The 26,402-nt window shown below is 43.0% G+C and overlaps 1 protein-coding gene across 16 annotated transcripts in view; it reads right to left on the bottom strand.

Moving 5' to 3' along the window:
- Positions 1-26,402, bottom strand: part of CTBP2 (C-terminal binding protein 2) — a 305,318-nt gene that overhangs the window by 97,424 nt on the left and 181,492 nt on the right. The window contains exon 1 of one of the 16 annotated variants that reach the window (XM_043519416.1): positions 13,924-13,970. The exons of the other annotated variants lie outside the window; for them this stretch is intronic. The gene's annotated coding sequence lies outside the window, so the exon portion shown is untranslated. Of the gene's footprint in view, positions 1-13,923; positions 13,971-26,402 lie in introns of those variants that run through there. 16 annotated transcript variants of the gene reach the window in all.

Raw genomic sequence — 26,402 nt, 5'->3', positions numbered from 1 at the left:
GCCTCCTCTACCTTTAGATCCATAAGTTCTTCAGTCCAATCCACTTCCCTAACTAATTTCCTTCATTTTTGAAAGTCAGCCCTTTTGATATCAAAAATTCTAGTTGCAGATTTATTTTTGTTAATCCTTCCATTTAGTTTGAACTGAATTAGCTCATGATCACTTGAGCCAAGATTGTCCCCTACAGCCATTTCTTCTATGAGGTCCTCACTACTCACCAAAATTAAATCTAAAATGGCATCCCCTCTAGTCGGTTCAGCAACTACCTGATGAAGGAATCCATCAGCTATCACATCTAGGAAAATCTGAGCCCTATTATTATTACTAGCACTCGTCCTCAAGTCTATATCTGGGAAGTTAAAGTCTCCCATGATCACGCAGTTTCCATTAGTATTTACTTTATTAAAAACATTAAAAAGGGCTCTATCCATATCCAAATTAGATCCCGGAGGTCTATAGTCAAGCACTATCGTAGGAGAGGCTTTACTAGTTATCTTCCCCAATGTAATTTTTGCCCAAACGGACTTTGTCTTATCCATTGCATCGCTTCTTATTTCTTTACATTCTACCTCATCATTGATATACAATGCTACTCCACCACCCTTACCTTTATTTCTGTTTTTCCTAAACAGCACATACCCTTCAATACCTGTAGCCCAGTCATGACTACTATTCCACCATGTTTCTGTTATTCCTATATCATCTGGTTTCACTTCCTGCACCAGTAGCTCTAGTTCCTCCATTTTGATACCCAGACTCCTCGCATTGGTGTACATTAATCTTTGCTGTTTGGCCTCACTCACATTTTGTACCCTATTAGGCACAGTCATTCTACAGCCAGTATAACCTATTAGACTAGTATCCACACTGCCCTCTCTCCTTATATATATTCTCCTACCCACGGCTGTATCCTTTCTTACTTCGTCTTCTTCCCTCTCAATGCTAAAATCTGGCGTGGAGATTACCTGGACATCTCCCAACCATCTCCCCCAAATTCGTAGTTTAAAGCTCTCTATCAGTTGTGCCAGCCTCCATCCTAGAAGTCTATTTCCTTCCCTACTCAGATGAAGTCCATCCCGAGAGAACTGTCCTCTGTCCATGAATGCCTCCCAGTGACCATACATCCCAAAGCCCTCCTTACAGCACCACTGCCTAAGCCATCTGTTGACAGTCATAATCTTGTCACACCTTTATTGCCCTTCTCTAGGAACAGGCAGGATCCCACTAAAGATCACCTGAGCCTCAATTTCCTTAAGCGTCTTCCCCAGCCTAGCATAGTCTCCCTTAATACTTTCCAGCGAGAATCTAGCCGTATCATTTGTTCCCACATGAAGGATAATTAGGGGATTCTTTCCCGCTCCCTTTAGGATCCTTTTCGACCTCAGGTCTACATCCCGTATCTTAGCACCTGGAAGACAGCACACCCTTCTATTCTCTGGATCAGCTCTAGTTACAGGCCTGTCTATTCTTCTCAATAAAGAGTCCCCTATCACATAGACCTGCCTTTTCCTGGTGACAGTGCTATTCTCCAGTCTCTCCCCTGTTCCCTCTGGCTGCAAGTTCTTTCCATTCCTATTTTCCCTTATAATCCTCTTCAACCCATCCTGTATCCTCCTGGGGCTCATATTTGGTGTAGTCTCCCTTGACTCTTCCACTTTTCCTATAGGACTAGCCTCTCTTCTCTTCTTCCTTGCAACCCCTCCCAGCTTGGTATTGTCCGCAAACGGACAACATGAGTTTGGTTTTCAGAGCAAGCACCACCTAGTTGTTAACTGAATTGGGAAATAAGTGAAAAGAGCTCATGCTGACATCTGATTTCCAGCAACTGTCTACCACAAGCATTAAAATTTTAGTAAGTAAAGCTATACTCCCAGTAATTCAGTGTTAACCCATCCTGCCTTGGACGCTAGGGGAAAGGTAGATGAACATGAGCTAGATTTTGATATAGTGTCCTTGACTTGTGTTATGCCGACATACTTGGTCTTCCAGTTACCAGTGCAAGCCTGTGAGGTCTACTGTTAATGTTTTTAGGTGAGGAAGAGTTTTTGTGGGGGAAGGAATTTATGTTCCAAGCCAACATCTTTCATTCAAGATCATCTTTGGTGGGTGAAATGAAGGTGGAGAGAGAGAGTGAGGAAAACTGCCTTTGTATGTACATACACATAATGATGGAAGCACTAACAAGTGTTTGGTTTAGATACCATTAAGATCCACCTGTCACACACTATATCATGAGCTACTATAAAGATACAAGTCTAATCACAAGATTCTATGTACTTGAAGGAGTCTGGCTCAAGAGACAAAGATGCAGGGCCATTTAGAAAACACCCACAAAGACAGCCAAGAGAGCGTACCCCCATCTGATCAGAGTAACTCACAACAGCACACTGGTGTAGACATTGGAGATTCCTTCTGGAACAGCCACTTTAGATTTCCCTGGATTCTTAGTGAGTTTAACAAACCTCCCTACTTTGTTGCTTCAGGGACACATGAGCTATACCAAACAAGGAGTTGCAGGGCACTTCATTGAAACTAAAGGCAATGAGTAGAGCAGGGGTGGGCAAACTTTTTGGCCTGAGGGCCACATCTCGGTATGGTAATTGTATGGAGGGCTGGCTGGCGAAGGGGATTGGGGCACATGGGGGGGATGAGGGCTCCAGTTGGGGGTGCAGATTCTAGTGTGGGGCTGGGGATGGGAGGTTTGGGGTGCAGGAGGGTGCTCCGGGCTGGGATCAAAGGGTTTGGAGGGCGATCAGGGCTGGAGCAGGCGGTTGAGGTGCGGGGGGGCTCAGGGGTGCAGGATCCAGGCAGTGCTTACATGAAGCAGCTCCTGGAAACAGAGGCCCATCCCCCCTGCAGAAGCAGGCCATGCCGCTCTGAGCACCGCCCCCGCAGCTCCCAGCCAATGGGAGCTGCAGAGCCGGTGCTTGGGACGGGGGCAGCATGGAGTGGAAAAAAGCAAGCCTCCGACCCCGTTCCCCAGCTGGAACACCGGAGTGGGGAAAGCTCCCAACCCCGCTCCCCAGTGGAAGCTTGAGGGCCAGAATAAAAGGTCTGACCGGCTGGATGCGGCCTGTCGGCTGTAATTTGCCCACCCCTGGAGCAGAGGGTAGCAAAGCAGCACATTGATTTAATGCCACATACTGGTAGCAAAACGCTGCTACAGCAAGGAACTCTTTACCAGAGAGCAATCAGTTTGGAGCTGCCAACTTTCAGCTTTCTGGGGCACAATTAAGGAAAAGCACCATAAAAGGTTAAAACAGTCAAACAAAAAAAGGGAGAGAATCTCAAATTGTGCACCATTCATTCAAGGTTACCACAATACAACAGAAGAAGGGAATTATTTTCATCTAATAAGTACTGAAGAAAGCCTTCTATTCCATTGTCAGTAGTGTTGCACACTGTCGATGTGAAATACGTAAGTTTAACAACACAATACATAAAATTATAAGTAATGGTGTCTTATGATACAAAGTGACAAGGACCATGGTAAACATAGGGGTCTGGAGATTAGAAAACACAGGGGTGATGTCAAGCAGCTGACCTTGGGCAATAAAGATAACCTCTCTGTGCATCTGTTTCCCCTTCTGTGAAAAGGGGATAACAACACTTACCCACCTTTGTAAAGCCCTTTGAGATCTTCATATAAATGGCATTAATTGCAAAGTATTGTTATATATCTTGTATATTACCCCTTCATCTCCAACAACTAAGCTTATGCACCCCGTCCCAAAAAAATAAAATAAAAAAAGATCAGTGCGGGAACAATCTCCCAGAAAACACAGGCTATTAATAGTTAACGAATGCAGTAAGCTAGGGTGAAAATGAGGGAGTGGGGCAAAGGCTCTAACAAATCTGCTGCATACCAAGATGACAATTTCATGGAGATTATTGTTATTATTATAAATGGTTATCAATTATGCATCACATTGATAGTTAATTTATAAAAAGAAAAGGATTGTGTTGTTACAACTGAATTCTGACTGTTGGAAAATAGGCGATTTCCTGGTAGTTAATGGCCAATTTCCCAGCAATACGACTGCAGCATAATCTCAGAGATTTATAGCAATAATTAATTGATTTTTTTTAAATGTAAGGGATGCTACAGAACATGATTCCCACTCACATTAATAATTAATGCAACATTCTAAAGTACCAAAACTTCCATTCCAGACACAGAAGCTTCCTAAAGTCAAGAGCTTGTTATACTAAAATCAACTGAGTGTTAATGTAGATAAAGCCATACAAAGAGATAGCACTTCCATTATCAGCATTTCAAAAGATATACACGTTCTTTTAACTTAATTAAATCCCACCTCACTCCCAGAGAGATTTGGCTGGGCAGCAGGTCCAAGTACAAAGTCTGTTTGGAGTTGGGTCCTTCATGCACCGGGAGGGAGGCAGGAAAGGGTCATTTGTGGATCTCATGAGAGTAATGTATTGTGAGCTAGATCACGTGGGATGGACGCTATTGTCCACAAACAGTGACTGCAGGTTTTAAGGATCTCATTGATATTTTACAACCCTTTCCCCAAAACTGTCCCCCGGAGCCTTTCCCCCTCTCAGATCATCAGCATTTTCTCTCGTGTTGCAAAAATGAAGTACAATGATTCCTTTGCACCCCCCATATCCTTCTTTAAGAAAAGATCTCCCAAGCAATATCGCCAGACTGGACGATACGGGGTGGGTAAAACAACAGTTCAGATCCCTAGTTCACATATTACTTCTGTTACACGATCTACCAGACCCGTTATTTTCTCATCTCCTTTTTCCTCCAAACTTCCACAGATGGCAACATCATGCCCCTTGCAGGCTGCACAGCACCCAACATGGACCATCCTGAGCAGCAGCTTTAGTGCTGATTTTTGAGAAATTATTTGATCATTTATGTTTTTATATTTCTATTGAATCAAGTTTATTTAATCTGTCAAGACTCCTAATGAAGTATAGGTTATTTATGAGATCCTAATTAACATATAGTTTCTTCTTTGTAGTGACAGTTTCATGGAGCTAAACACTTTCACCATGGTTGTATTTATGTTTCTTCTGATAAAGTCTATAGTGTTACAAGTGCAATCAAAACAGGCCCTGGGGCTTTGTTTACTCTCATTACCAAGGCTCCACTTTTACACGCTCTATATTAAAACAAATCCTGACAATAAAAGTTCTCATTCACAATGGCTTTACTCTTCATGTGGTCAAAATCTCCATTTATAAGTCTTTGCTCATTTCAGCAGCACTGCACTTGGCAATTATATTTTCAGATTATAAACTGCATAGAAACACGTGTCTGAACATATGAAAAAAACTTTGTTGCCTGTATGTTAAGATTACCAGTTAGAATCTAAAGTTATATATTTGTATAATCGAGGAACCCTGCATTGTGTACATGCCAAATACAGGTTACAAGCCCTCACAAATAACTATCCACCCACTAAATACAGTCCACCTACCCAACCAAAGATTATTTTCCAGGTTTTTGGCCCATTATCAATCAAAGGCACATCTACATCTTGGTTCTTCCCCATCATATTCAAACCAGAGTCTCAACCCTCTTCCATCCATGCTTCCATAGGCATCAACTTCTCCTGGCGCCGGTGGGTGCTCGACAGCCCCCCCCCGCCTGCCCCAACTCCACCCCTGCCCTGCCCCTATTCCAACCCCTTCCCCAAAGGCCCCACCCCAACTCTGCCCCCTCCCTGCCCCTATTGGACCCTTTCCCCAAATCTCAGCCCTGCCTCTTCTCCACCTCCTCCCCTGAGCACACCGAGTTCCAGCTCCTCCCCCCTCCCACCCACAGCTTGTTACGCTGCGAAACAGGTGTTTCGCGGCGGCAAACGCTGAGAGGAGAAGCAGGGACGTGGTGCGCTCAGGGGAGGAGGTGGAGGTGCAGAGCATCCACCAATTTTTCCCTGTGGGTGCTCCAGCCCTGGAGCTGGAAAGTTGGCGCCTATGCTTGCTTCCCACTGTAGCCAGGAGAAGACATATATTACATGGTTTAATCTCCATATATAGTCTAGAAACAACACAAGTTCACTCACTCACTATTAGAGCTGTACGGAGAATGCAAATTCCATTTTGTGGATGATACAGGGATTTCAAAATTTGGTTTAATTCTGATAAGAAACACCCCAAAATTTCAAAATTCTGCGCAAAAGAAAATCCCCACCTCAATTTATTTCAAGTCAATCAAAATAATTCATTCTCACAAAAATGTATTGACTTTTTTAAACATTAAATTTTAAATATTTTAAAATGAAAGGTCATTTTGAAAGGAAAAATTGAAGTGTTTCATTTCAAAAGTATCAAAATGGGGAGTTCCAACCTAGAACTTTTTTTTCTCCAAAACAAAATTTTGGTGAAATCAACATGATTTCGCAAAGTGTTTTGATTTTGATTAAACTGCATTTTCTGACAGAAAGTGACACCATCAAAGCTTCTCTGACCAGCTCTATTCACTTTATCATTCCCTGGAGAAAGGCTTTCTGCAAAGGAAAATAATGATAAAAATAATCACCCCCACCACAGGCATACAGCACAGCTTAATGTAATTTCCATGAATGGGGCCCTTCCTTCCTAATAATTTTAAGCTGTCTGTTTGTGTTTGACAGGTGTTTGTGAGGATACTAAGCAGCAATAAGAACACAACTTAGGAGACTATTAAAAATATGACAAGAGCACCCAGAGTGGGATTTGGCAGGCATGAATAAGCTGGAGTAAACCAGATGTGAAGGGCACAGAAAAAAGCAGGACACTTCACAACCTTTACATGAAATTGTAATTAAGAAAAGGTTTTTCCATTTTTGGTGTGCAGGACACAGCTAGTTGAGCACAAAACTTCTATTTACTCTTAATGATTTCTACATCCAATTCAATCTCAAAATAATCACAAGGTTAAACGTTACAAAAAATAAAATAATTGTAAGTGGGCAAGACTTAAAAATATCAGGGAGAGCAGTTAAAACAAACAAATTTTGCCATACAATGAAATTTTAAAGAACGAGAAAGAGGAAGACATATACTAAACTGTAGTTCTTGGTCTTCAGCAAGATTAGGAAACAAGTGAAATGATTTACATATGGTAATTGCATGTCCTTGCTGGTCTCCAACTGTGTCTTTCAAAATGTAAATTTCCTTGAAAACACGGGGACATTATGATAATCTAGTGTGTGTTTATTTTATTTATTTATTTATTTATTTATTTAAAGGAAATCTACCTAAACACAATGTTTTAAGGGGGGGGGGGGGGACACAAAAACACTGATGCAAAACATTTAAATGGCTTCTTAATACTGCATATTAAACACCACACAGTCCATGAGCCAGAAAATGAGAGAAAAGCTGGATGTATTTTGTTCTCCTAAGTAACAGGAACGGATGTTTCCAAACAATGAAATGCATGCTGCTTAGCTTTTTTAAATTTTTGCCCATGCTGGGTGCACTGATGTGAAAAGGATTGAAGCCAAATGTTGCTGAAAAGTAAACAACTCCACCCAAATTCATGTATGGAAGGACCATGAGAGAATTAAATCTGGAGTTCAGCTCAGTCCTTTGTCTCCTATGTAAGGAATGCCCATCATTTAGAAGACTTGGCGAAGTCCGATAAAAGAATTTCATTACTCATTACTCTATGCACTATTTTCCTATAAAGATCTCGTGATAATTATCTCATTTCATATCCTGCCGTCCCTACCATCCTGGGATTACCATGACAAGGACTGCAGAGAGAGAATGTCTGACCTGCCTCAGTTTGTAACTATATTTATACATTAAAGAAGAGGAAATAGGAATCTGAAGATGTTCTTGTCTCATGCTCACTGACCAAAAATTATTATAATGTATAACACAATGAGAACAATTTTATGGACAAAGGGCACCTTAGCAACAAAAAGACCTTATACTGTGTCTAGCTGGGATCTTTTAAAAAAAAAATCTCCACTGCTAATCTACCACCAATGCAATGCATCCAGTAACAGTAAGAGTGAGAGCCCTTGCACAGATTGGGTACTGGCATTGCTTTACCAAAATCATATCTAGCCCTGATCAGAGCAGGTCTAGATAGCACAGTGATATTAATTCTGGCAGCCATATCAACACCAATGGCATCACCAGCCAAGCTGCAGTAGTGCCCCAGTAGCGGATTTCCAAAAACATTTAGACATAAGAACCGATCAACACTTCCTAACCATTCAATTTTTTAAATTAAGAAAAAAAAATTGGTGAGAGCTGTTGTCTCACTGCATTTTTACCTTCTATAGTGCTTAGAGTGAAGATAGGTGCTTTATAAATACCTAGAGACCAATAATACAGAAGGGGGAGAGAGAGCCAGAATAAGAACAGGAAAAAGGCCCATGATCACACACATGTCTCTTGCTCTAGTATGTGGTAGTCACTCTTTGGAGTCAGCTTCTTTGCATATTACCACACTGGAGAAGAACCTGTCATTACCACATAGACTGTGAGGGCACAAGTTCAACAGTCCAGGTCCTTCCTTCCTAAGGAGTTTATGATGATCATAATGGCAATACAGATGTTTTTACTGATTATAGTAGCCATTGAGTTGTCATATCTTTTATTGAGGTTTTAAGAGACTCACTTTAATAATACCTTCCTTCCTTTACCTTCATCTATTCCAAAACCTTCCAAGTGCTTTAATGAATTACTTGGTCAAGGTAAACCTAAGACTCTACCCCAAATTTAGCTCAACCAACACATGTGAAAACCACAACTGCCTTGTCTTACATGAGTTAATTAACATGTTAAAGCCATCTTTTTTTCCTATTGTAATCACAAAACCTCTATTATCTAAATTTGATAAGATGTTATCTGTTGTGAGGAACTTTTTAATTGTTTATGATTTGCACCTAAAATTCTTGAGCTGAATGATGGAGGTTCCCTAATATGATGGCTAACTATTTCTTACACAAACTACAGTGGCTTTAGGGTGAGGGAAAAAAACAGATAATGCACTGTAAGCTTCATAATATACTTATTTTACTGCCATGGAAAGGACAGGTTCTTTCATGAGCTTTTAGGTTCCTTGGTACTGAAGGGTATTAGTGCTCTTTGAATAGAGTCAGACCAAGACTACAGGAAAGTGGATTACCAATGTATTCAGTGATTCTGAAGTGCGCATCAGATACCAGGCTTTGTAGATCTCCATTGGCTCCTCATTCGCCAAGATACAGATTTCTAAAAGCCTTTTTCCTGGCCCTACCACTGGCTTGCTGGGTGACCTTGGGCAAGTCACTTTATCTCCCAGTGCATCTGTTCCCCCATCTGTAAAAGGAGGATAATGAGAATGACCTCCCTTTGCAAGGCACTTTGAGATCTACTGATGAAAAACACTACATAAGACCTAGGTGCATTTATGACTGTACTTCTTTATTAACATTTTACTGAAACAATGGTACCAAGAGGTGTGAACTGTCCCCCATTAATCTCATTGGAGCCCAGTATTAGCTAGTTAACTGCTGATCATTTAGCAGATGTAATGGGGAAGGCATGGAATGAAGCCCACAAGTGCCGAGAATCGGATTTTGCCGCAGGGAAGGAAATGAAGAGGGAACTACTAATCTAAGACAAGGAGACAGAGAAAGGGGAGAGAAACAGAGAAAACAAAGTGTTAGAATGCATGAGGCATGGGTTAGAAACTCCTGAGAATGTAACGTCTCTGTATGAATTAATGATACCTGCTCAAGTGGAATGTCATGTTCAGTCCTGGTCACCACCCTCTCTTTAAAAGATAATAGCACAAACGGGACAGGTGGGAAGGGAGTCCAGAGACAGGCAACAACAAAACAGAGACATGGAAGGACTTCCAGATGGAGTAGTTGAAAAGACTGCTTTTGTAACAATGTCCATGGGTGGTCTCTTGGTCCTGAATCCAGAACCCCTGAATATAAAAGTACGAGCTTCTACTATATGAGCTAAAGGACTAGGTCTCTTAGTGCAGAGATAGCAGCAGATAGATGAAACTCAGTTCAGAGTTTAGTCTAGGTACACGAAGAGCTGCACTGTGTTAGCATGGGTTATAGAGAAGAATAAGAGGTGGTATCCTAGGGCGGGCACAATAATGAATGGAATAGAGAAGGTAGATCACATCACTTAACCTCTTGCAATAAGAGAACGAAGGGATACAAGACAAGAAATTTTAAAGTGATATAAAAGGAAATACTTTTTGGCATGTAGGGGGGTTCAGCTCAAAATCAACATGTGGAACTCACTGCCACATGATACCATGGAGGCCAAGATCTTCAAGAATCAAAAATGGTATTAGAGATTTATATGGATAATGAGAACCACTATAGTTTTTCCATTAGGCAAGAAAACAAAGTAAACAAAAATGTATAATGCCTATAGATCCTCATACTCTGGGGAACCTCAATCTGACAGGGATTAGGAAGAAACATCCCCTATTCCATTACTGTCCACTATGTGATCTCTCTCATGCTGTTGGAGACAGGATAACGGATAGGCTGTACCACAGGCCTGATTCGATATGGCAACTCCTATGTTCATACACTCCTGCAAGCTCATGCACGTGACTAATTCACTAACTTGAGAACCCCCACTGAATTAAAAAGAACTTCTCACACATGTGGTATTCAGACTTGCAAGATCAGGTCCTGAGCTTGAATTCTAAATTGGGGACATCTGTGGCCAAATTCTCCACTCCATTAAACAGAGCAGTCAAATCCTGAGGGATTTTAAAACTTTACTAATTAGGTGGATTTTCTAAAGCACCAAAGGGAGTTAGGGCTCCCAGGTGCTACGGTAATACAAATACATAATAAATAATAATAATTTTCAATGCGAGCTGGGCACCTAACTTCCTTCAGAACTTTTGAAAATCTTACCCATTGAACTGAACACCCTCCATGACCTTTCAGTTGGCTACCTTGTTGACTTGGAGCCTGATCTACAGCCTGACGAAGTCAACGGGGGTCTTTCCATTGATTAAAATGGTCTTTGTCACCAAATGGCCACTACTTTGGCGGCATACCTAACCGTTGGTACATGACTCATGGCACACTAGAATTCTGGCCTGTGAAATACCATCACCCTCAAAAAACTAGACCGACAGAATTCTTGACTAAGGAAAAATTAAAATTAATTAGACGTAAAATTTTTATTACTTAACATAATTTTGTTGTTGCCAAGTGCTCAGTGATTTTTGGTAGTAAGGGCATTTGGTGGGAATGATTATAAGGCTCTGTGGGAGGTAATGTGCCTTTCACATCTAAGTGACTGGTTTGAATTCTGCTCATAATCATAATGATCAAAAGTGACTTCTTCCAATGGCTGTTTGGTGCCCTTTCGGAAATTGCTGGGTTCAGTTTCTAGTTGGCACGTGTGCACACCACAAAGGTCACTATCAGAACTGGCACTGTTGTCAACAGTCTGATAATGCTGACTGGAGATATGGCAACTCTCAACCCCGGACGTTACCCCATGAGGCACAGCAGCATTGACTATGTGGAAGACGTATATATTGACATTCCCTATGGCCTATGTGGTTATTGTTCTGTCTTTAGAGGACTTCATTCTCCAGTGCTGTCAATCACGACTGCCTTTTTCCCTTTAATATTAAAAGGGGCACTGTATAACAGAAAGTGATTGATTGAAGCTGAATCTAGAATAGCTGGGAAAGCTATTTTGTTATGATCAAAGATAAAAGCTGGGGTAAGAAGTGTAGTAAGTCTGTTGCTGCAGTCTGATGGAGAAAGCAAAAATACAGCAGGTTAAACATCAGTAGTATGTTTCAGTAATAACAGATTTCACAGTAGCAGCCGTGTTAGTCTGTATTCGCAAAAAGAAAAGGAGTACTTGTGGCACCTTAGAGACTAACGAATTTATTAGAGCATAAGCTTTCGTGAGTTACAGCTCACTTCATCGGACCACCTGTTGATTAGAAATAAAGAGCTACTCTCTCTTTAGTGAACTACAGAGGAGAACAGAATACTGTAGGATTCCTTCACACAAGAAATGAAACCGTTTTAAGTAACTTGCTATTATATAAGTGAGCAAAATGTACCATAACTCATATCAGCCTGCAACATCTGTTGTTTAAACTTGCTACATAGTGACGCAGACCACATCTTAAAATATTATCTCGTTAGACTGACCTCACACTTGGTAAAGCAACCCCCATCCTTTCATGTATTTATATCTGCTCCTGTATTTTCACTCCATGCATCTGATGAAGTGGGTTCTAACCCACGAAAGCTTATGCCCAAATAAATTTGTTAGTGTCTAAGGTGCCACAAGGACTCCTCGTTATTTTTGCTGATACAGACTAACATGGCTACCACTCTGAAACCAATCTTCCCAAGCAGGTTCATACGCTGCCTCCCCAGGACCTCCAGACTCTGCCAGTGTGGCAGACCCCCGGGGGGAGGGAAAGACCAACATCAGGAACTGCACCCAAATCACCTACATATCTTACAGAGCACAACCTACTGTTAGGCAATCACAAAGTTCCCTTCTTCAGTATGGTTTCAAAATATCCAACACAAATAAGGGACACATCAATATAACTATGTTGACTGACCAGTAGGCTAATTTTTTTTACTTTTATTTTAATATCAAACAAGTGCAAATTATATGGCTCAAGTCTAAAAGCCCCATTCAAAGAGATCTTTGCAACACTGAAAAATGAAATCAGCTTCTATAGCTCTTCAGATTTTTTTGTTGTTTTTATTTTCATTAATTACAAAGACAAACACTAGGAAGTGCTTTTAAATAAGTAAATCTTCATTCTTTGAAATCTGTATACTCAAAAGCCCTCTTCTTCCCTATGAATTATTCAGTAGAGCATCAGAACTATCCCAGCCAAATTAGAAACCACTGGAAAAGGTGTCTTCATTTTCAGTTTTCTAAACGGAGTTATATGCTTATTTGGCCATCAGAGGGCATTTTATACTAGGGAGTGAGCTGCCTGCACACAGTTTGTGAACAGCACAGCTAAACCTCATCCACAGTTGCTAAAGAACAGTTGCAGTCTACTTTCATTTAGCAAGTGTCACTTTTCAACCTTTCCGTATGCTGTACGTAGACGAGCAAGCAAGTGCAAGGACAAGAGGAAAATAAGATGCAACAGCCGTGACAAAAAGCTGTGGTTAAACAAACATTATCAGACATACAGCTATTGCTGCTTCCTGGGTTGGGGCTTTTTTCCCTCCCTACCTCCAGATGCAACAAAATCCATCCTTTGTTAATCTCATGAGCAGCAGATTATGTTTTAATTTTTAAATGATTAACTGAGAAAAAATTCTAAATCGTGTCATGGCACCATTACCTGTCTCCTGAGCTAGAGGTTAGAACTTATCTCTGAGAGCTGTACAAAGATAAACTGAACTTCCAAACTGTCAAAAGACAGGACATGGCCACTTACATTCAGATGTCTCCCTCTTGTTACTAATGTGCACCCAAACGTGGAATCTAATCTAATTTTAAGACGTGGAGTCTTAAAACTACTGCTGGCTAGGAATACACACACACACAGCTACTCACTTTCCTTTTCTCCCCCTCCCCCCACTCAGACCATTTTTTCCTCTGTCCACCTAAATATAAATCAAATTTGGGAAAACAAGCAGATATCATTTATTCCAATAATATATTTGTGTTCATCTTAGACCTTGTCTCCTCTCATGTACTATCAATTCCTCTGCTCAATCACCGACACCAGCCTCAACATTTTGCTTGCCTCCTGCTCTCTTCTGTCACTCCTTACGCACAGAAGGACCCCCCCTTGCCCCAATTACCCAGGCCATCCTTCTCCCCATTAACACCCAGGTGAAAACTCACTAGTACAATATCCACAAGCAGTGAGTTCATAATGAGAAGTATAAAAATAGTAAGACCAACACTGCTCTAAAGCGTCTAAATTATTCTCTTCTGTGAGTAGCCAGTGTGTCCTACCTTTGTGGTATCTGCCTTTTAGGCTGTAAGCTCTTCATCTTTATCTTTGTGTCTTTTGATGTCCCAAGCACCATGTCATTCCAAAATAAAAGACAGAATAAGACAGGCAAATAGATACACATGCAACAAAAGACACTCCTGCACGGTATCATATTTAGTACCATATTACATACTCCGTCATATTATATGGTATTTTACATACACATTCACACATATAGAATGTGAGCCCACTCTGTAAAGTGCTGGTCTGGATTTCAAGCCCCAAGAAGTATAGCAAGTGTTTAGATTCCGGGGTTTGGTCCAGCCTTCACAAAGATTGTGGCCCTTTGTAAAAATCCAATCCGAAACTTGACTCCGAATCAGCATCAAGTTGATAAGGTTCAGGTTTGATGTTTCAGCTTTGGCCTTGTTCAGACACACACATCCTGGGCTGTAATTGGCAGCAGCAAGTTAAAGGTCTGACATAAGTTAGTAGTTCTATGTTACCTGTTAAAGTTCTCGTACATAAATTCTCAAATTGGGGATGGAGTTGCATAAAATATGGTTTAAGTCAATGGTCTGGGCTTTTTCCAACCTCTCCCATTTCCCCCCACACACACATACACACAATTCCCCCGGTACACTTTCTCAGATACTATTTTGCATTCATAGATCAAAAACTTACTTTATTTTTTAAAATGCTCTAAGTCGTCAATCTAAAATATGGACCAATTCATATTCCTTTGGTAATTTTATTTTTCACTGAAGCAGTGAGGGAGTGCCCCAAAATATAGTTACACATTATTTGTCTTACAGTAGCACCTGGAGACTGCATTCAAGACTGGGAACCCATTGTTCTAGACTTTTACAGACATGCAGGCTAGGTCTACACTTCCACTTATGTCGATATAACATATGTTGCTCCGGGGTGTGAATAAGCCATGCCACCTGAGAGACATAATCCAGGTGGGTCATAGTTATTACATGGGGATCGCGAGCTGTCAGCCTCTACCCCCAAATCCCGCTTCACTTCCAGGATTTAATAGTGTTAAATATTTTTTTTTTAAATTAATTTATAAGGGGTGGGGGGAGGGGGTTGCACTCAGAAGCTTGCTGGGTGAAAGTGGTTACCAGTATAAAAGTTTGAGAACCACTGAGTTACACCGACCTAAACGCTGGTGTGGACAGCCCTATGCTGCTGTTCATTGGGGGTGGATTAATTAAATTGACGGGAGAACTTTTGCCTGTCAACTTAGAGCAGCTACAGCAAGAGACAATTCCTACCCCAAAGAGCTTGCAATCTGAATTGGCAAGACAGATATAGAGTGAGAGAAAAAGGAATATGATTTCTATTTTACATTGGGGGAACTGAGGCATAAAGAGATCAATGATTGGCTCAAAGTCACACACAAAGTCTGTGGCAGAATAAGGAACTGATCCCAGATCTGCCAAGTCTTAGTCTAGTAATGCAGTCAAACTTCGTCTCTGTGTAAAGTCTCTGATCTGATACAGGACACAGAGGCAGCTAACAGACGCACACAGGCGGTTCCAGTGAACAGGCCTTACTCAGAGATCACTCTGCACATACTGCACCTGCATTCATCCCTGCTGTTGTGGTGATGTGGGCCACTACCATGTCTCTTAAAAGCACCATCCATTACACTCTGCACATAGACAAAGCATTGTATGTGTGGTCTCTTGGAGCCAATATATCACATACCTTAGACAATTCTCTGCGTGCTAGATGTCACAGATATTCAGCTGCGTTTTTAATACAATGATGCCCTTCTGCATCAATTGGTTGGGGGAAAGAAGAGAAAGTTACAAGAGTCTTCCCGCTGCCAAGAAAAGCATCTTTCAGGACAAGTGACTTTTAGGGCTCTAAGGTCGAAAAAGTCCTTTTAAGCCTTGAGCATCACTCTTTATTCACAATTTCTAATGCTTTTGTTAATTAAAAGCAGACAATTAATCATGAGGGGAAAATCAGAATGGCTCCAGGAACTGGTAGAGACACAGGAAGTCTCCTTGTCATCTTTTTATATCTGGCTCAGTTTCATAGTGACCAAGCACTATTGCCAGCTCATAGCTGTTTAATGGCTCATGTGGAATGAGTTGGTCGTCTGAGTCCAGTTCCTTAGGAGACAAATACCCATGTCACAAAAAACATCATGGAACTGGTAGTAAGCAGTGCCCTAATTAGCACAGCCTTTGTAGAGAGGCCATGGAACAAACTGGGAGTGGGCCCGGAGAGCTCTCTTACTCCTCGTGAAGGTTCCTCCTGCACAGGCTGAGGGATATTACTGGGGGAAACCTGAAGTGCAGCTCATCATGCTGTACTTGCATTGTGGATAAACAGAAGTATCCAGGGGCCATCAATCCAGCACCTTTCACAAGCACTAAATTCACTTAAAGAGCAAAAAGTCACTACATCTGGCTCCTTACAGTCACACACTGGCCTGGGCCCGCAGTCTTTTCTGAGGCAAACCTCCCAGAGACTGCACTGGGAGCTCGGCTTGCACTGGGAATGCAGGATCTGACCCTTAAGATTAATCAGAATCAGCAGGCATGTCTACCTTTAGGAAATCTTTTGAGTTATAATGTTTGGATCCTATCTTAGCGCTTATATTCACTAACCAGTCTTACATAAAAAAGTCCTCATCAGCATTGATTTATTTAGCAACATGAAATAAAATAGCCTGAAGCAATTCATGTTGTTTAACATACTTTTTTTCTCTTATGTAGATAATGCCATGCATAAAGGAAAATTCAAAGGGGGAAACTGTGTTTTGTTTGTAACACTGATTACTATCATTGAAGAAAATATGTTCTAACAAATCTCTGAAGGGGGAAACGTGTAATATCCTTAATAGCTAAGCTAATTCATCTTTTGCTACCCAACTGATAGTGAAATCTGAAATGGTAAATTTACTGCATTTCTTGTTCCAAGTTCTGCAGCACTGCAACCTTCTTTCACTTTCAGTGAGCCATTCTCCTCTTCATTTTCAGAACCATGCCAGTTTTAGCTAAAATTGCCAGGTGTCCGGTTATCAACCGGAACACCCAGTCGAAAAGGTACCCTGGCAGCTCCGGTCAGCGACCATTAAAAGTCCGTTTGGCGGCGCAGCGGGGCTAAGGCAGGCTCCCTGCCTGCCCGGGCTCTGTGTGGCTCCCGGAAGTGGCAGCATGTCCAGCTCCTAGACGCAGGGACAGCCACGGGGGCTCCGTGCGCTGTTCCCGCCCCTAGTGCTGGCTCCGCAGCTCCCATTGGCTGGCAACCACAGCCAATGGGAGCTGTGGGGGCAGCACCTCTGGGTGCGGGCAGCACACAGAGCCCCCTGGCCCCTCTGCCTAGAACCAGACATGCCTGCCACTTCCAGGAGCCACCTGAGGTAAGTGCCACCCAGCTGGAGCCCACATGAGTCACCACTTCCCGCACCCCTCACCCTGTGCCCCAGGTCAGAACCCCAACTCCCTGCCCCAGCCCTGATCCCGCTCCCGCACCCAAACTCCCTCCTGGAGCCCACACCCCACTCCAAATCCCCTCCTCCAGCCCTGATTCCCCTCCTGCACCCCAAACTTCTCATCCCTAGCCTCACACCAGAGCCCACATCCCCACTGAGAGCCTGCACCCCCTCCCGCACCCCAATCCCCTGACCCAGCCCTGGGTCCCCTCTTATACCCTAACTCCCTCCCGGAGCCTGCACCTCATCCCCCCTTCCAATCCCCTGCCCCAGCCCATAGCCCCCTTACACACCCCAAACCCCTCATCCCAGGCCCCACCCCAGAGCTCGTACCCCCAGCCAAAACCCGCACCCTCTCCCACACCCCAACCTCCTGCCGCAGGCCAGAGTCCCCTCCCACACCCTGAATCCCTCATTTATGGCGCCACCCCAGATCCTGCACCCCCTGCCCCAGTCTGGTGAAAGTGAGTGAGGGTGGGGGAGAGCAAGCGATGTAGGGAAGGGGGGGATGGAGTTAGCGGGGGCAGGGCAAAGGTGTTTAGTTTTGTGCGATTAGAAACTTGGCAACCCTAGTTTTACTATTCAAAAGAATGCAAGGCCAAGCTGTCATTTAAGTATATAGTACAGTGTAAATCTTGTCCTTCCTCCGTATAGAAAAAAAAAGAATAATTTCTCAGCCAAAAAAATAAAACCGCAACAAAAGACGCTCTTTGTTTGAAAAATTTCAATCAGCCCTAATTCTGATTTATTTTTTTTTAACAGATTAATATGGGGATTTTAAAAGCACCCTGAATCAGCCAAACTCTGCTTCCACTGAAGCCATGGGAATTTTTTGACGGACTTAAGGCCACAAAAACACAGGAAGTAGAGACATGGTGATCTCACAGGTGAGCAACACTGAGCCCCGCAAATAAAACCAGCCATAAGAGCAGTCAGCTGCTAGTCAAGTATCACTATATGGTTCTGTCACTGCACCCAGTCTTGAGTTTTAGAAACCCTGCTGTCCCAGTCTTGAGCAAAGACCAACAATTATGCCAGCTGAATGATGGCTAAGGCCAAAAGACTTCAATCCTGCAAGATGTTGAGCAGTCTGGCTCAGATCAAACGAAGCCCATAAACATTTACTTAATTTTAAATAAATGAGTAGTCTCATTGAAGTCAATGGGGCTAGTCACATGTTTAAGTGCTTTACTGGTTAGGGTTATATTTCTGTGCCTCTGTACTGCAACACAACATGTAGTATGCAGAATCACCCACTACCAAGAGAGTTTCTGCTCACAGCTTACTAGTAACTATAACCTTTCTTTCCTTTTGGGTTTCACATCTGATGCTTTCACAATATCATTTGTGTGGTTTAATATCCACATGAGGGGAAGGAGAGACAAGGAGCACTGCGAGTAGGGAGAGAAGTTTAGATAACAGTAATAAATAAGAGAAAGTAACTCTCACACCACTTATCTTTAGCAGCAAGTCCGAGTATCCTCTGGACCTTGTACATGTTTGCATAATCTACAGATCTTTCCTATGAGCCTTTCCAGTCTGCTGTATCAAGGCTATTTTGGGATTCAACAACACACAGATTATTGACCTTAAACTATAATGGCTCATCTGGAGCCATAATGGTCCATTGTATGTCAAGACCTACTTGGGACTCAATACGTAGACTATTGAAGCAATGAACTGCGATAGCTCCCACAGAATTGCCACAATAAGCGTCACAATTCTGCCTACTTGTGGCCCCTTTGGTGCACAGATCAGTGACACAATACACACTAATGGCTGCTACTTGGGGATGTATTATTCCACAGATCACTGATGCCATGGACCATATTGGCTCCAATCTTCTATGTTAATACATAGCTAACAGGCAGACACACAAAATCCACATACTGAACACATTCCTGAGAAGTTCTGGATAGAATGTGCACACATGGATGGACTAAACATGACATGAAAATATCTTTCGAGACAACACAAACTAGACAGCCCTAAAATTTCAGAAAATTCCAAGCTACCAAAAATTGGGATTTATAATGAAAGTCCTGCTGGAACCAACATTTAGCTAATGCTGCTAAAAGCCTGTTACAATTTAATGAAGACATCAGGAGTAAACTAAGGCTCAATTCCCATACTCAGAACTGCACGGAAACTAGGCATAAAACTCAGAGCCTAAATATCCAGTAAAGGCATTTTAAAAAAGATTTTTCTTTTTAAGTTTCATGACAGCAAAAAGATGAAAAAAGCAATACAAAAGTACACAAACCTCTTTCCCACTGAAAAAAATCTTAGAAAATAACAATAATCCAAACAGACTGGCAATTAAATGTGATAAAATAAGTTTCTCTCTCCTTGAATGAGACCTCAACATGCCACACAAAAAAAAATCCAAAACACACTGAGCCTCTTTAACAAACAAAAACAAAACAAAACACTGAACAGATTTTCTCAACTTAGTTAAAAATTACAGAAAATAGCGTTTGCCCACTGAAAAACTGCACCTGGTCTTTCCAATAGCAGCATGTCTTCTTCAGTCTTTACCTTGCGCTCTTTTGAACCTTGACATTTAAAAGGTAACTGTATTCTTCTCATGTTTAACACTTTCAGTTCCCTCCTCCCTCCCCATATGCCCTTGGGGTATCTCTCTCTTTGGGTCCTGACATCTTCCATATATTTAATGCAATCAAGGTTACAGCAGCGCTGACAGCCTAGCTGCTTACTCTTTGGCTTCCTGCTGCTATTTCTAGGATCCCGTCTGGCTCCCTGCTGCTTGCATATTTCTCTCTGTGGAGGGTGGACTCTGTTCCTTTCTCTTACAAAGATGCTTGCTATTGGCCTCTTTTTTTTTTCCTTCCTTTTTTTTTTTTTGGAAGAGGTCTGGGGTGCAAGTCTGAACTGCACCTCTCTTCCCCTCTTCTCCACCTAAGTTCACAAATGATATGAGACGCTGAGCGGGTCTCTTCTGTAAGGCGCAGGGCAGTCTTTATGGCCTGTGCACAGGGTGACCACATCTCAATTTTCTACAACCAGCTCCTTTTTATGGAACATGTTCTGGCTGGATCCGTGGAAACCTGGCTTCCACAGAGCTCCAGGATACACAGGCACCCAAGAAAGTGCACTGACACCACGCTTTCTGCCTGTAGAATTGCTTCTCCAGTCTTTTCATGCACAAGAACATATTCTAATGGCGGGAGGGCTGTTGAGATGGACTTGCATCCCACAAATGGAGTCCACACCGGCACAGGGGTCTGCACTAGCAGTTCCAGTTAGAGGATCTGGGCTGTATTTTGTAGACACAGCTATTTAACTGGTGCAATTCTACCTACAAATTCTAATCTGAAGGGCCTAAATTCTTGATAAAATTGATCCAATTTCTTGGGAATTGCCAATGCTGTGTATACTGTCACTCTGCTGTGTGGGCTCCTACTGATATTTGTCTGGTACTGCTAGCCAGTATCACCTTCATCCCAAACATTAGAAGTCAAGAAACCCTTGGTGTGAGTTACTTATTTATTTCAGAGTAGCAGCCATGTTAGTCTGTATTCGCAAAAAGAAAAGGAGTACTTGTGGCACCTTAGAGACTAACAAATTTATTAGAGCATAAGCTTTCGTGAGCTACAGCTCACTTCATCGGATGCATCCGATGAAGTGAGCTGTAGCTCACGAAAGCTTATGCTCTAATAAATTTGTTAGTCTCTAAGGTGCCACAAGTACTCCTTTTCTTTTTACTTATTTATTTATTGCTCTATCTTCTTGCTGGCTCCCACTGCTGGCATACTCCAGGGCACTGCACTTACATTGAGCATCTCCATGCAAGGTCCCGCCTGGCTTTCTCCATAAGACCTAATTTTTCCTGGCAGGAATTTCATGGCCATTTTCATAGGGAGAGAATCCTACTTCATCTCCCTCTCACCAGCCAAGAGCCAAACTTTGAGCGCTACTTTTCCATTTTTGCTTAGGTCCGTGACCTGGCATGACCATAGACGCCTGGAACTAGGGGTGCTGCCACACCCCTCTGGCTTGAAGTGATTTCCATCATATTACAGTTTGGTTCAATGGCTCTCACCACCCCCACTATATAAATTGTTCCAGCACCCCTGAGCATATCTCTCTCCACTTTCAGCCTTGACACTGAGGCTATGTCTATACTACCGTGGTAAGTCGACCTACACTACACAACTCCAGCTATGAGAATAACATAGCTAGAGTTGATGTACCTTAAGTCAAGTTACCGTGGGGGGGTCAATGGGAGAAAATCTCCCGTCGACTTACCTTACTCTTCTTGTCAGGGGTAGAGTACGGGGTTGACTGGAGAGCAATCTGCAGTTGATTTGGCTGGTCTTTACTAGACCCGCTAAATTAACCGTCGGCGGATCGATCTTAGAGCATCGATCCCAGCTGTGTGTAAATCTGCCCTGAAATTGAGAAGAGGACTAAAACTCATTTCATCATTAAAAGCAGATTGCTCTACAATGGCAACCTCTTCCAACTACATCAGAGGAGGTACTGAATTCAGCTCACTCATATCTGCTTTAGAGTAAGTCCTGGACATGTTTTATAGTTGTGAATTGTAAAAGAAGTGAAATGGAGTAAGAAAACAAACAGTTGGCTAGATTAGCTGATGACATATCCGTAATTGTATACTGAGAGACACTACAGCTGGGTTTAAGGCTACTTAGAAACACTAATGTTTCTATATGGCTTTAAACCATGCAATCAGCAGCTCTACCAGGTAAGTATAAAAATAATTCCTTTGTCATCTTGAAACTACCCATGTTGAACCTTCAAAAGCTTCGCAACAAACAAGCCAGTTGAACTCCTGTCTTCAGTATAACAGCAGCCTCGAAAAATCAATATCCTTCACCCAACTTATCAAAATTACTGAGGACATTTATATAGTATAATTAAATAGGAGATACAAATACAAAAAGCATTTGCATGGCACTGCACAGTGATTGCATTTCCTCTGGAACAGAGGACACTTCGACAAAAAGGAGGAAAAATGCTGTATATCAACCAAAGAAGCTGGGGGGAGGGGAGCGGGAGAGGTCTCTGCTCTTATACATAAAGCATTTGCCATGAGCGATAAGTAAAAATGGTTCCAAATTATACATTAATTAAAACACACACTTAAAGATTCGGAGAGGCAATTTTCTTCATTTCAGCTTATTCAACAAGTCCAGTTCAATGACTAGTTTATTGAAAGTTAAGAAACCAATTGGGAGTTGACAAAGTAGGAAAACTTGTTTTTCTCGTCCAATCTATGAATAAAAAATAGGTATGAGTAAGAGATCTACTAGTTCTAAAATCTTGAAAGCCATGGTGATCAGAAACAATCAGTTCAATGACTAACTAAAGTTAATACTTCCTTTGTTTAATAAGTCAGGTAGTTCTAAATGCAAAACATGTTTTGATAAGCTTTGTAACAATCGTTTTTTTTGGTATGGATTCAGCACCTTTAAGGCAGTTTTTTTTTAAAATAATAATAATAAAACAATTTAAATCCTCTTTTGGTGCTTTTTTACTAGAATTTAAATTTCCATCCAAACAGAGCTTGACAAGTAAAAAATTAACTATCATCTAGTAAATAAGACATCATTCATCAGTTCTAATGTACTAAAATAAAATGTAAAAATTAAGAATCTGAAGAAATGTAAATTAAGCTACACCACTGTTTAAATACATGTATATAGATGTAGTATATCCCTCTGGTTAGCAAACAGAAGCACCAAACTTAATGTGAAGGCTCTATTTAATTGCAAATCAATATGTTTTAATCATTACCAACCAGAGAGAATCAACCTTTCTTTAAGAAAATAAATAAGTACAAATACAAAACATGATCAAAATCAATTATTTAAATCAAGGTTTCCTGATTGCTGATTTAAATCATGATGAACATCAATGACTTAAATGTCTGATTTAAAATCAGGGGTCAGCAACCTATGGCAAGCGTGCCAAAAACGGGTCCCAGCTGCCAGCCCCGCTCAGCCCACTGCCGAACCCAGGCCGGGACCCCAGCAGGCAGCATCGTGGCATTCAAAATCCTGCCCACCCAGTCTTCTCTTCTCCGCCCACCTGCCCCCCCCCCCGCGGGGGCAGGGTGAAGAAGCTTGGTCCTGCCGGCTGCTGCTGCAGGGCAGGCAAGCTCTCCCTCCGCCTCTTCCCCCAGTATGCTGGGTTCCTGCCCCTCCTCCTCTCCCTCCCTGCTGCAGATCAGCTGATGGCCCTTGTGAGGGAGGGGGAGACAGCGGCTTGCTGCTCCAGGGAGGAGGCAGAGAAGAGATGGGGATGGGGCCATGGGGTGAAATCGGGGCATATCCCCTCCAGCCCCCTGCCATGAGCCGCTCTGGGCAGGGGGCTGGGACCACTCCCACAACCCTAGCCCAAACCCCAAGACCTCTGCCCTGACTCCTGAACCCCCCATGACCCCAGCCCTCTGCCCTGACTCCTGCACCCTCCTCAAACACCCCCAGCCCCCTGTCCTGACTCCTGCACCTCCTCACATGGCCCCAGCCCTCTGCCCTGACTCCAGCACCCCCCCACCCCATGCCCTGACCCCTGCACCACTACATACCCCAGCCTCCTGTCCTGACCCCTGCACCCCACCACGACCCCAGCCTTGACTCCAGCACCTCCCACACATACCCAGTCCCCCCACATCCCATGCCCTGACTCCTGCAGCCTCCTCACCTCCTCCCAGCCCTCTGCCCTGATCCCAGTACCCCCCACACATACCGAGTCCTCTGCCCTGATCCCTGCACCCTCCACACACCCAGTCCTCTGCCCTGACCCCTGCACCCCCCATGACCCCAGCCTTGACTCCAGCATCCCCCACACATACCCAGCCCCCCCACACCCCATGCCCTGACTCTTGCACCCCCTCATGTTCTCACCCCCACCCTAAGCACCAAACGGGAGCTCCTCCCCCCCCAACATTCCTACCTGCACCCCTCGCACCAAATGGGAGCTGCCCAGGTAAGCACTCCACACCCAATCCTCCTGCCCCAACCCTAAGTCCCCTTCCTCATTCTAGCTCCTGGCCAGACCCTACACCCCAACCCCCAGCCTGCTTCTTCACCCCCAGCCCTGTGCTCAGTGCAGAGAGATAGGAAGAGAATGGGCTAGAACCAGTGAGAAGGTAGGTACCCACTCTATGTGGGCAGGGCTGGGATCCCAGACTGGCAGCAGGCTGAGTGGGGCCAGCAGCCAGGACCCTGGCTGGCAAGAGCCGGTGAACAGAACCCCAGATTGGCAGCGGGCTGAGCCGCTCAGCCCACTGCCAGTCTGGGGTCCCGGCCGCCGGAGCCACTCAGACTGCTGCCAGCCTAGATGAACGGAACCCCAGGCTGGCAGCGGGCTGAGCAGGCCAGCGGCATAAGATCAGCATTTTAATTTCATTTTAAATGAAACTTCTTAAACATTCTGAAACTCTTGTTTACTTTACATACGACAATAGTTTAGTTATATACTATATAGACTTAGAGAGAGAGACCTTCTAAAAAACGTTAAAATGTATTACTGGCACGTGAAACCTTAAATTAAAGTGAATAAAAGAAGACTCGGCGCACCACTTCTGAAAGGTTGCCGACCCCTGATTTAAATCAATCCACCCTGGCGAGAGGTGTTGTAAAACCTGCTTCTTTCTTCGCCTTCCATCCTGGCAGTTTAAATCAGCTGGGATGCTGTTGCTGGTACTCCCCAGATTTGAATGTCTGGTGTCTAGAGGCAGGTGTGTCAGCAGAAGGCCCCTCCAAATGCAGGTCCCGCCTTCAGGACAGGCTGTAAAAACTATTTATTCAAGTTTTGTCTGAAAAGGTGGTTGAGCAGAACCAAGTTTCTGTGGTGATTCAGGCAGGACTTTGACTACTGTGCCATCCAAGATATAAATGTCTGGAATTTTATATCTTTTGGGCCTGCATCTAGGAGGTGACAGTGATACACTGAAAACTAAAAAGCAAGTGCTCCCCATCTCCAAGACAGTCAAGGCAGGACAGGAAACTCCCCACAAAGGGCAGAATGCACTAGAGGCTATTGCAGATCTCCTACTCCGTGCCAGCCCAGACATATATTTCATCTGATTTTGTAACTAGCAAAGCAGGGGTATGCAATCAATTCAGGGCAAGAGGCTTTCCAACCCCCATGCTCACTGGATGAGACTATGTGCTGTCTCTCTCACAGCACAAGGAGAGGTGGCAAAGGTTGCTTTAAGTCACCTTTTTACCTTCCCAACGCTGGGCTGCTCCAGAGTCTGGAACAGTCTCCATAACTTAGGCAGCCTGGTGAACTGCTCTAAGTTATGGCAGCTTGTTTTGTATTGTCTGTAGCAGAACTGGGTCCCAGCCCGTCCCCTACGACTGTTCTACACCGTGTCTGCACTGAAGGAATTCTCTCCCAGGCCAGGGAGTGGGCCACTGTAGCAGCCCAGTGCTATATAGGGGCATAACAAATCTCACCTACTGAATTTACAATATATTTCTTGGGGAGATGGAGGTAGCCAGTTACAGACTTTTTGACACTTCGGTATAGCTGTTCTATCTTGATTTGTTAATGGGAATCACATCTGAATCTATTTTAAGACATCCTTTATTAAAATACATGCTACTCATTTTCTCTAAATGTGAAACTATGAAGAGGTAACATTGGTGTAACATAAAGAACAACAACAACAAAATCTAAGATTTTGCATCCATCACTATTATAAGTTGAACATAAATATCAAGAGACAGAAAGGCAACATTTCTTTTACTTGTACTTCTGGTCTCCCCCAGTCTGGACCTACCACTCCAGGCAGAATCAGAGCTTGTGGGAAATAGAAAGAAGCAAACATCATCCAGTCATCACACAGTGAGGGTAGTAAAATAGGAAAGGCAAGAGAGCAGTAACCGTGAGCTTGAGAATCGCTCTCAAACTAGATTTAGCCCAAAAGTAAAAAGATGCGGTAGAGTCAATTCCGTTAGTTTTAAACTAAAATATAACCCTTCCCAGATGGAATAATTTGATATATTGTTTCATTAATGTACATCTTCATCCTGAAATGCA

The sequence above is a fragment of the Dermochelys coriacea genome, chromosome 7 (genome assembly GCF_009764565.3).
Source record: "Dermochelys coriacea isolate rDerCor1 chromosome 7, rDerCor1.pri.v4, whole genome shotgun sequence".
Classification (NCBI taxonomy): Eukaryota; Metazoa; Chordata; order Testudines; family Dermochelyidae; genus Dermochelys; species Dermochelys coriacea.
This window is presented reverse-complemented; position numbering and strand designations above follow the sequence as displayed.